Raw genomic sequence first — 10,508 nt, forward strand, 5'->3', positions numbered from 1 at the left:
ATTTTTCACATCAACCTTTTATAGCGCCACCAGGAGGAAGATTTTTGCAAAACATTTTTTATTATATTACTCCTACAGATTTTGTCCAAACATCGCACAAATCGATACACATTATCTAATAGTCATGTGGATCTGAACATGGATCTGTCTGATTTTTCATATTCCATCCTGATTGGCTATTAGCATCTATAGTTTGCAGTAGTGTTTCGTTTTGCACAAAATCCAACATTCAAAATTACGTTATTTCTCCTGTTGATTATGCTGCACATTTGAGATAGCCTAAGTTGTGATTATTGAACCTTTTTTCATTTCTGATTTGCTTCATGTGTCAATATTTATCATCTCTCTGCTCCTGTGTGTTCATGGTTCTTTCTTACCAAGAGGCCCAAACCTTTCTTCCAAAAATAGAAGAAATGGCAATTGTGAGGGGGACAATGACGTAAGTGTTTACTCTATGATCTGAAATAAGTTGTATTAATATATGTCATATCACTTACTATTCCAGTCTCTCTCTCCTTCTCTGATACAGGTGAATCCATGTCATTCAACAAATGTTGAGCTTGTTTCTTTCTCCAACATATTCCCAGAACAACCGTGTCTTTTGAGAACAGTGGAACCCTACAAATTATCCGGTCAGTCTTTAAAAAAAATTAAAAATATTACATGTATTGGTTCATTTGTCAGGGACAATGCATTCACGGTTCTTTCTTACCGAGAGGCCCAAACCTTTCCTCCAAAAATAGATGCAAATAGCAATTGTGAAAGGGACAATGTTTCTCTAGTTCACATATTTTTATTTTCTTTAATCCACAGCTGATAAAATGGATACATATGACAGTGCGATGCCACTTGTGGATGGGAAGAGCAACCAATCCCTTCAACGGTACGTGTTTTTATTCTGTTATGTGTTAGTGCCCAGTGGCGCGGGAAGGGGGGGGCTACGGGGGCTGCAGCCCCCCTGGTTATTGGAAGGGATTTAAAAAAATGTTTTTTTATTACATTTCAATTTAATTAAAAGAATTAAATAACGTAACCCTAACCTTACCCTAACCCTAACCTTAAAACCGAAATAAAGTAAAGGAAATAAAGTGCCAAAACCCACCCAAACCCGCACATTTTTCGACCCATCTTTCGACCCGAAATTTTTCGTCCCGTCCGCATGCGTCAAGCGGATTCCCCCGACGCTCAGCCCCCCTGGCTATTAAGTACTTCCCGCGCGCCTGTTAGTGCCTAATGTTTGTTTCCACTAGGGGAAAGGTGATGTTTTCAGATGTTTTGAGTTAATGAAGTTGCACATCAAATGACATGGCAATCCACCGAGTAGTGTAGAGACATGTTGTTTGGGACCAGAGTGGAGGACAAACAGACGGACGGACAGACAGACAGACAGACAGATACAAAGCTTGTCCAACACAGCCCTCAGTCTGTAGAACCTCACCACTAGAGTTGAGCTAAACAAGACTTATTTTGATATAAACATTCAATTTGACTGTGTATGTGTTGTATGACACAGATAACATGTGTTAAAGACTTTGTATCATTGTACTGTGTTGGCTCCTAGAAAATCTTTCAGGTGTGTGTGTGTGTGTGTGTGTGTGTGTGTGTGTGTGTGTGTGTGTGTGTGTGTGTGTGTGTGTGTGTGTGTGTGTGTGTGTGTGTGTGTGTGTGTGTGTGTGTGTGTGTGTGTGTGTGTGTGCGCGTGTGTGCGCGTGCGTGCGCGTGCGTGTACGTGTGCGAGACAAACACTGACAATGCCTCTGAATTGGCTTGCAGTTATTAAACATAGCCAAAATGCAATAATAATATTAGGCTTATCATGGATGGAAAAGTTGTCCTTCTGTCCTTCTGGGGCAGTGGCAAAATGTCGGGGGGGAAATCTCGGGGGAAACAAGTTAACAACAACACTACACTGACTGCAAAACTGAAAAACGTTAATGAAGACAATATGCAAGTATAATCAATCAATCAATTATTCAGCGGTGGTCTCTTCATGTTGTAGGCCTAGTTTAATGGCTCAAGCTGCTCTCAGACTCAGAGCCCCTTTTATGCCAGGTGAGTACAGGTGATGGCCCAGACCCCCACACCTGGCACTCCTGGCACCCCATGAAGATAAAGGCATACATTTGCATCACTATAGGTGACGTCGCTCTGCTGAATGGATACGGTAGTGATTGGCTGCCTGCCCACGTGAATGGACGAGGAGGTCCGACGGCCACTATTCACTTTGGATTTTTTTTCACTGCCTGTTTTTCAGTATTTTACTTTATTTTCTAGGGGAGGCTAGATTTCAGTTGGGCAGGCGGCGACGCCACTGTTCTGGGGAGAAGTGGAACTTAGAAGTCACCTTAAGTTTAGCATGAGGGACAGTGTCTACCCTCTACAGGCAATTACTTGATATCTAGGCTACAGAAAACATTCAGTTGGATAGCCTACACACATACATACAAGACGCAGACACAAGACAAGACAATGCTGTTGATTGCCTATGTGGCAAGCATACAGGCTCAATGAGCCATCGTTAACCTGCTAATGTTACATAGCTCAGTGGCCACGGACCCCCATCTCAAAATGTTTTGTTTCAGGGACCCTCAGGAGCAAAGGTTTGAGTTACAAATATTCGCGTAAAAAATTTATGTATTCAAACATTTGCACAAATTTTCAAGATTTTTCAAAAATATTAAATTTTGAATAGCCAAAGTATGAAACATGGTTTAAGTGGTTAAAATGATTGCAAAGCTATATTTAAAATAGCCCACACTTCGCATTAAAACCTTGCAAGGAAAGGAAGGAACATCATCATGCTAGGAGTTTTTAAATAACATTTTCAGACTTTCTTTCTCCTTTCAAATGATTTCATGAAGAAATGTCATTGTCATTTGATGTTACAGAAAGAAACTGCAGGAGACTTTGTACCAGTATACCTCCGACACCCTCGGCCACATTGCTACAGTGAGTGAATTCTGTCTCTCACGTTCAAAATGGAACGATGAGATGACAGCAAACATAACTAAGCTAAAGGACATCAAAAAGAGGGCAGATAGAATTGATCTGAAATCCTTCAAGAACAAGCTGACCCCGCAGAAGACACTAGATGGAAGACGTGAGGAACTCGAGCAGGAGCTGGTTGAAGTATTTAAGGGCATTATAGAAGACTTGGAGAAGCTGAACAAGTTTTTAGATGCTGTGGAAAGACTGGCGGTCACCTCTCTGCATGTGTTTAAGGAGAACACCCAGGTTTTGCAGCTGCCAAAGGGGACGAGCTTGAATAGTGTAGTTCTGGCTGTCATCGCTGAAGCAATGCAGGCCTGTCCACTCCTCCTGCAATTTAAGAGAGAAGCACATACCTTCTTTTCTCCCAGCCTTCATAACGTAGAATTGCATTCAGCGTACCTGGACAAATACATAAGCAACACCCAGACGATCTGTGACAAGATGGAGGAAAGGTAAATTAAGCACTCATTTTGATCAAGGTGCATTGCTGACCTCTTTGTTTCCTTCGTTATGCATTGCAAAGAATTATTCATTGTGCCAGTACAAAATATTCAGGAATTGAGCAAGGCTTCTCATTCATACTGCAGCTCTGTCAGCGAATTTGAGAAGATGAAGAATACCAAAACTGTGGTACGACTGCTTGCAGATGTGTCTGAAGGTGTCAAACAGGATATGCTACATCGCATCGAATGTCTCACTGATATCAGGTAAGTCAATGACCAGTGGTGTAAAGTAACCAAGTACATTTACTGAAGTTCTGTTGTTTAAGTACCATTTTGATGCATTTTTTACTTTACTTGAGTATTTCCAATTTTCAATACTTTAACTTCTACTCCACTACATCTCAGAGGCAAATATTGTACTTTTACTCCACTTAAATGATTTGAAAACGTTAATTACTAGTTACTATGTAGATTTTGATTATTATTACAAAACATATGTTAACCACTTCAACCCTATACATTTCGGCCTTCTGAAAATAGCAGATCTACTAGCTCACAATGCATTGCTATGCAACAAATTGTTAGCTTGTAGATCTGCTATTATACTTTTTATACATTTTGAACTTGTGAAATGGTACATTCTGCATAACAAGTAGCCTACTTCTAGTACTTTAAGTATATTTTGATGCTGATACTTTTGTACTTTTACTCACGTACATTTTGAATACGGGACTTCCACGTGTAAGAGAGTATTTATATATTGCAGTATTGCGACTTTTACAAGTACAAAATGTGAGTATTTTTTCACCACTGTCATTTTTTTTCTGATGGGATGTTGGCTGTTGTCTGTCTGAGTGTTTCCAGTGAATTGGGAAGTGGACCCACGGTCTGCAGAACAGCACTGAATCAGAATCAGAATCAGAATCAGGTTTATTGTCACATCACAGGTTTACAAGGTAGAAAAGTGGGTGAAATTCGTTTTTGTACATCATTCCCATCGCAACGTTAATTTCCATTGAAAGAAGAGTGGGGAGAGAGAAGAAGAAGAGGGGAGGGGGGAAAGTGGGAAGGAGATCAAACAAGAGAACAATAGAAGGCCAAACAAGTTATCTACATATTTACAAAGTACCTGAGATAAAGAAACAATCTAAGGTGCCTGAGCACTGTGTAAATAAGTGCTGGAAAAAGTACTCACATTTTTTACTTAAGTAAAAGTATCAATACTGCAATGTAGAAAGACTTTGTACTTGAAAATGTACTTGAGTAAAAGTACAAAAGTATTGGCATCAAATATACTAAAAGTAAAAGCAGGCTACTCATTATACAGAATGTCCTGTTTCAGAATCATATCTAAAGTTTATGGCAGATCTGTAAGCTCACAATGCGACACATTATGAACTTGTAGATTGGCTATTTTCAAATAGCCAAAGTTTAAATGTATGTTTTGTAATACTAATCAAAATCTACAAAGCAACTGGTAACTAAAGATACACATAATAATACAAACTAGAAAAAGTGCTCCTCGGAGCACAGGTCTCCGCCAGGTCAGGTACCTTATTCTGGCCTCCTGGTGGCGCTATAATAGGCCAATGTGAAAAGGGTGCCATTTATTCTTAGGTCTTTCACGGCAATCAGACACTGCATTCATGATTTGAGGCATTTTGTTCCAAAAATGTGTTTTGCTAAATTAGACCTACTGGTGGCGCTATAACAGGCCAATGTGAAAAGGGTGGCATTTCTTCCTCGGCCTAGTGGGAATGTGCGTGTGAAATTTCACGGAAATCGCAAGCTGCATATAGAGGAGGTTCTGAATTGGCATCCAGGGAGTGTGTGTGCACAGTTTCGGAGCGACCGGGCCAACGGTGCCGTAGATTAGCTGCTAACACACAGACAGGAGTGGACGGACACACACACGGACGGACGGACACACACACGGACGGACGGAGGGTAAAACATACTCTCTCGCCATGCCTTCGGCCTGGCGGAGACAATAATAAAGTGGAGTAAGTAAAAGTATAGAAAATTTGAAATATTCCAGGAAAGTAAAAGTACCTCAACTACTAAAGTACAGTACTTGAGTAAATGTACTTAGTTACTTTCCACCACTGTTGTAAAATCGGTGTGACAGGCCTGCAAATCTCCATTGTAAACTTGCTATAATACATTACATTGCATTACAGTCATTTAGCAGACGCTTTTTATCCAAAGCGACTTACAATAAGTGCATTCAACGTAGGTAGGGAACGAAACTACTAATCACCAGAAGTCTTAAGTGCATTTTCTGCAAAAACAAGCAACCAAGAGTAAACCTAGCGCTAAGGTAAACGTGCAATATATCAGCTACCTATTTCCTTAAACAGATGAGACAAAATAGCTAAATCAAATGAGCAGGAGCTAAAACAAATAATTGTATCGACTAAACAAGATCCAATAAAACAATACAACAATACAACAAGCGTTCGTACAACTAGTTAACAACAAGTAGGCCAGGCAAAGAGGAAGGGTAGTGTTTCCTGAAGAGGTGGGTTTTCAGCCAGCGGCGAAAGATGGGCAGTGACTCTGCTGTCCTGACATCAGTGGTTAGTTCATTCCACCACTGTGGGGCCAGAACAGAAAAAAGTTGTGACCGTGTGGATCGGCCAGAAGGACCCTTGAGTGACGAGGCAATCAGTCGCCCCGAGGTGGCAGACCGAAGTGGTCGGGCAGGGGTGTAGGCATCGACCATAGCCCGGAGGTAAGAAGGAGCTGTTCCTTTCACTGCCCTATAGGCTAGCACCAGGGTTTTAAACTGGATGCGAGCCGCTACGGGGAGCCAGTGTAGAGAACGGAGAAGGATAGTTGTGTGGGAGAACTTGGGGCATCTGCCATCAGAACAGAGGTCTGATGGCAGATGCTGGAGCACCAGCAAGGAGGGAGTTGCAGTAGTCCAGGCGGGAGATGACAAGAGCCTGGATGAGCACCTGGGCCGCCTTCTCCGTGAGGAAGGGGCGAATCCTCCTGATGTTGTAGAGGAGGAATCTGCAGGACCTTGTCACTGATGCGATGTTTGCCGAGAACGACAGTTGATCGTCCAGGGTCACACCCAGATTCTTCGCAGTCCGGGTTGAGGTCACCACAGCATTATCAATGGTGATGGCCATGTCTCGGTGCGGACAGCCCTTCCCCGGGAGGAACATCAGCTCGGTCTTGTCCAGGTTGAGCTTCAGGTGGTGCGTCGACATCCACTCCGAGATGTCAGCCAGCCAATCAGCAACGCGTGCCTCCACTTGGGTGTCAGAGGGGGGGAATGAGAGGATCAGCTGGGTGTCATCGGCATAGCAGTGGTAGGAAAAGCCATGGGAGTGGATGACAGCACCAAGAGATATAGTGTAGAGAGAGAAAAGAAGAGTACCCAGAACCGAGCCTTGGGGAACCCCAGTAGTGAGTCTGTGTGGACACAGATCCTCTCAGCATCACCTGGTAGGAGCGACCCGTCAGGTAGGATGCAAACAGGGAGAGTGCAGAGCCTGAGACACCCATCCCCTCAAGGTGGAGAGGAGGATCTGATGGTTCACTGTGTCGAACGCTGCAGACAGGTCCAGGAGTATCAGGATGGAGGAGAGAGAGTTCGCTCTAGTGGCATGGAGCGACTCCGTCACTGCCAGGAGGGCAGTCTCGGTCGAGTGACCCACTTTGAAACCAGACTGGTGGGAGTCCAGGAGGTTGTTCTGGTGGAGGTACGAGGACAGTTGTTTGAACACAGCACGTTCGAGAGTTTTAGATAGGAAGGATAGAAGGGTAGTTCTTGATCTCAGAGGGGTCAAGTGTCGGTTTCTTCAGGAGGGGGGTGACTCTGGCAGTCTTGAAAGCAGAGGGAACGTAGCCAGACGTCAGAGAGGTGTTAATAAGGTGGGTTAAGAAGGGAAGAAGTTCAGGTGCAGTGGACTGCAGCAGAGTGGATGGGACCGGGTCCAGGGAGCATGAGGTGGGGCGACTAGAGGTAACAAGGAGAAGGACCTCGTTAGGGGAGAGGGGAGAGAAGTGGGATAGAGAGGGGGAGGGGGAGGGAAGAGGAGTAGATGAAGATAGAGAGGGAGGGGTGGAAGGCAGACGAGTGTGGGTAGTGCGCAGGGCACCAGCCGGGGGAGGAGGGAAGGAGGATCGGATATCGTTCACCTTCTTGTCAAAGAAGTTGGCGAAGTCGTCAGGGAGGAGGGACGAGGAGGGAGGAGGGGGTGGTGGTTGCAGGAGAGAGGAGAAAGTTTCAAAGAGTTTTTTAGGGTTAGAAGCAGAAGCCTGAATTTTAGTGCAGAAGAAAGCAGCTTTAGCAGCAGATAGAGAGGAGGAAAAAGTAGAAAGGAGAGATTGGAAGGTAAGAAGGTCCTCCGGGAGGTTGCCATTTCTCCATTTGCACTCAGCCGCCCTCAGGCTCCGTCTCTCAGTACGCACTGATTCATTGGAACTTATTTGTGCTTTTTTTTTGTTGTTGCAGACAGTTAATGTCTCAATGAAGAAATCTATCCATATATATTTTAATTAATAGTTGATTAATAGGAGCAGCACATCCGTGGCCCACTTAGAGGTTCCTTTATCTTTCCCCTCACTAAAGGCTGGAGATATGTGATAAATATGAGATAGTCAAGTCTAATAGACACTATACTCCCTATGCCAATTAAAGAAAACAAGGTTCATCCCTTTTTAAAGAATTTTCAGACATAGTGGAATGCTATGACAGAGATTAAACAGCAAACAATTACCAGTAGACATGCAAAAAAGATGGACATGTCCAACTTCTTGTAATGTCTACTGGTAAATGTATTCTTACAGGATAAAATATGCACATAACATCATATCAAGTTCAGTCTATATGATTTTCTTTTAAATGTTTGTTCTCCATTCTCTGTCAGGGAGGACCAGAACTTTAGAGTTGGATTCTTGTTCCAGGGTGATTCCTCCTCTGTCTTCATCAAGGAGTTCAGTGAGCGTGAAATAAGAATGCTGCAGTGTCTAACAGAACTGGAGGAAACTGCTGTCCAGCTACATAGGATGAAGAAGGGTGCTCAAATCTCTAGTGTAGCAGGGAGCTCAGTGGGGGTCGTTTCATGTGTGCTTGGCATCGTTGGTCTGGCCTTGACCCCTGTAACAGCTGGAGCATCCCTAATTCTAACCATGACTGGGTTGGGGTTGGGGGTTACTAGTGTAGTCAACGGTGTGGTCACCATGGGTACAGAGCGTGGGGTAAATGGAACACAACAAAATAAAGCTGAAAACTTATTTAACGATTTCAAGGAAGATAGGAAGGTCCTCCTAGAGTGTCTAGCAGAGGTGTCCGATGAAGCACTGGAAAAAGCCCTGGGAAAAGCCCTTTCCAGAACAGGGGGCACTATGGGTTCAATCTTTGGTTCAGGTGGCATTGGCATTGGTTTGAATGTGTATTCCATCATCACAGGCAGCATGAATCTGGCTAAAGGCAGCCAGAGTGAAGCCTCTCAGTTCATCAGAGACAGAGCTTCACTGTGGCGTTCAGAGCTGGATTCATGGAAGAAGATCCATGACTCTCTGAGTGAAGGCATGACCACATCAGAGGAGAAGAAAAATAAACTTGAGCTGCCATTTTATCCATCATAGAAATTCTTATAGAACAAATCCTTTGATCCGGTGGATATAGTGAACAAGCACACAATCCATGATTAGCTGCAACCAGCTACGGTTTGTGTTTGAAGATTTGAGACTGAAGCCTGACTAGACAGAGGGCTTATATACTACTGTAGCTAGTATGTATGGTTTAGTGTATGGTCCCAGTTCATTCAAAAGTAGCAAGGATTCAGTTATCCCAGTAAGAAAAAAACGTATGTTCCTATATCAGTGGTGCTCGAAACCTGTCAAGGACCCCCACAATGATATGAATTTGGCCGCTGACCCCCATCTCAACATATTTTGTTCCAGTGAACCCCGGAAGCAAAGATTTTAGTTAAATTTCTTTTTTTTAAAGATTTGCTAAACTTTTCAAGATTTTTCAAAAATAAAAGATCTACAAGCTTGTATATCTGCTACTTTTGAACAGCCAAAGCATAACATAATGGTTATACAATGACCACTTTGAGAACAAATGTGCCATATAGCTCAAATCTAAAATGACACGGAAGCTTTCCCGGTTTTAACACATTTTTTCATAACAACTTACGTTGGGTGCCAGCATTCTCCCCATTGACTTTACTGTTTAAAGCTCTAGACTCCACGACGAGCAAATCCATGTAAAAAAAAGCATCCATTCATTATACATAGAGGTCTCGTACAATCGGGGGGAAAAAAATAAAAACATTCGGTAATCCCTTCCGTAGTTGCAGCCAGTTGAAAATAGTCAAAAATAGTCAAAAATACATTGTAAAAAAAAAGGACGCAGGAGCCGAGATACAGGCTTTTGAAGTCATAAGTTAACCAGGAAGTGGATTAAAGTCTAAATCTTCGAAAAATGATATCTCCTAGTGCTGTGAAGGAAACATTTTTTTTTTTTTTTTTTTTTTCAAAAACAGTATATATACAGTTTTGGCACTCAACAGGTGTATTTGAAAAGAAGTATATACGGTTTTGACACCCAATGTTTAATGGGTAATTAGACGAAATGTATATAGCAACAATCACATTGTGACTTTTTATGTATGAATCAATTTAAATTGAGTAGCTCTGTGTATACAGTATGCATTATGTTAATTATGGTTGTGGTTGTTTGTTGTAAAAACAGCAAATCACACTTTTTCATTAAGACTTTTGACTGTATTTCAGTGATTGTTTTTCTTTGCTTTTCACATATCTTTCTATGCAATTGTTTTACAGGACTGATGTGAAAATCCTGGATATATTAAGGGATAAGCATATGTGTCTAATACACAAGGCCAGCAGTTTAGCATCATCTCTGTGTATTAGGACACAATATTATTGTTGTTAAAATGTTGACATTTGATGATGTACCAAGTAACAGAAAAATCATGAGAATGATGGGAACCAGTTGACTAAGACTTGCACATTTACAGTAATGTTGATTCATCTACTCTGTCCCTGTTAAAAATAAACGTGTAAATACATTAATTAACTGTT

Source organism: Gymnoscopelus microlampas (assembly GCF_963454915.1).
Source record: "Gymnoscopelus microlampas genome assembly, chromosome: 11".
NCBI lineage: Eukaryota > Metazoa > Chordata > Actinopteri > Myctophiformes > Myctophidae > Gymnoscopelus > Gymnoscopelus microlampas.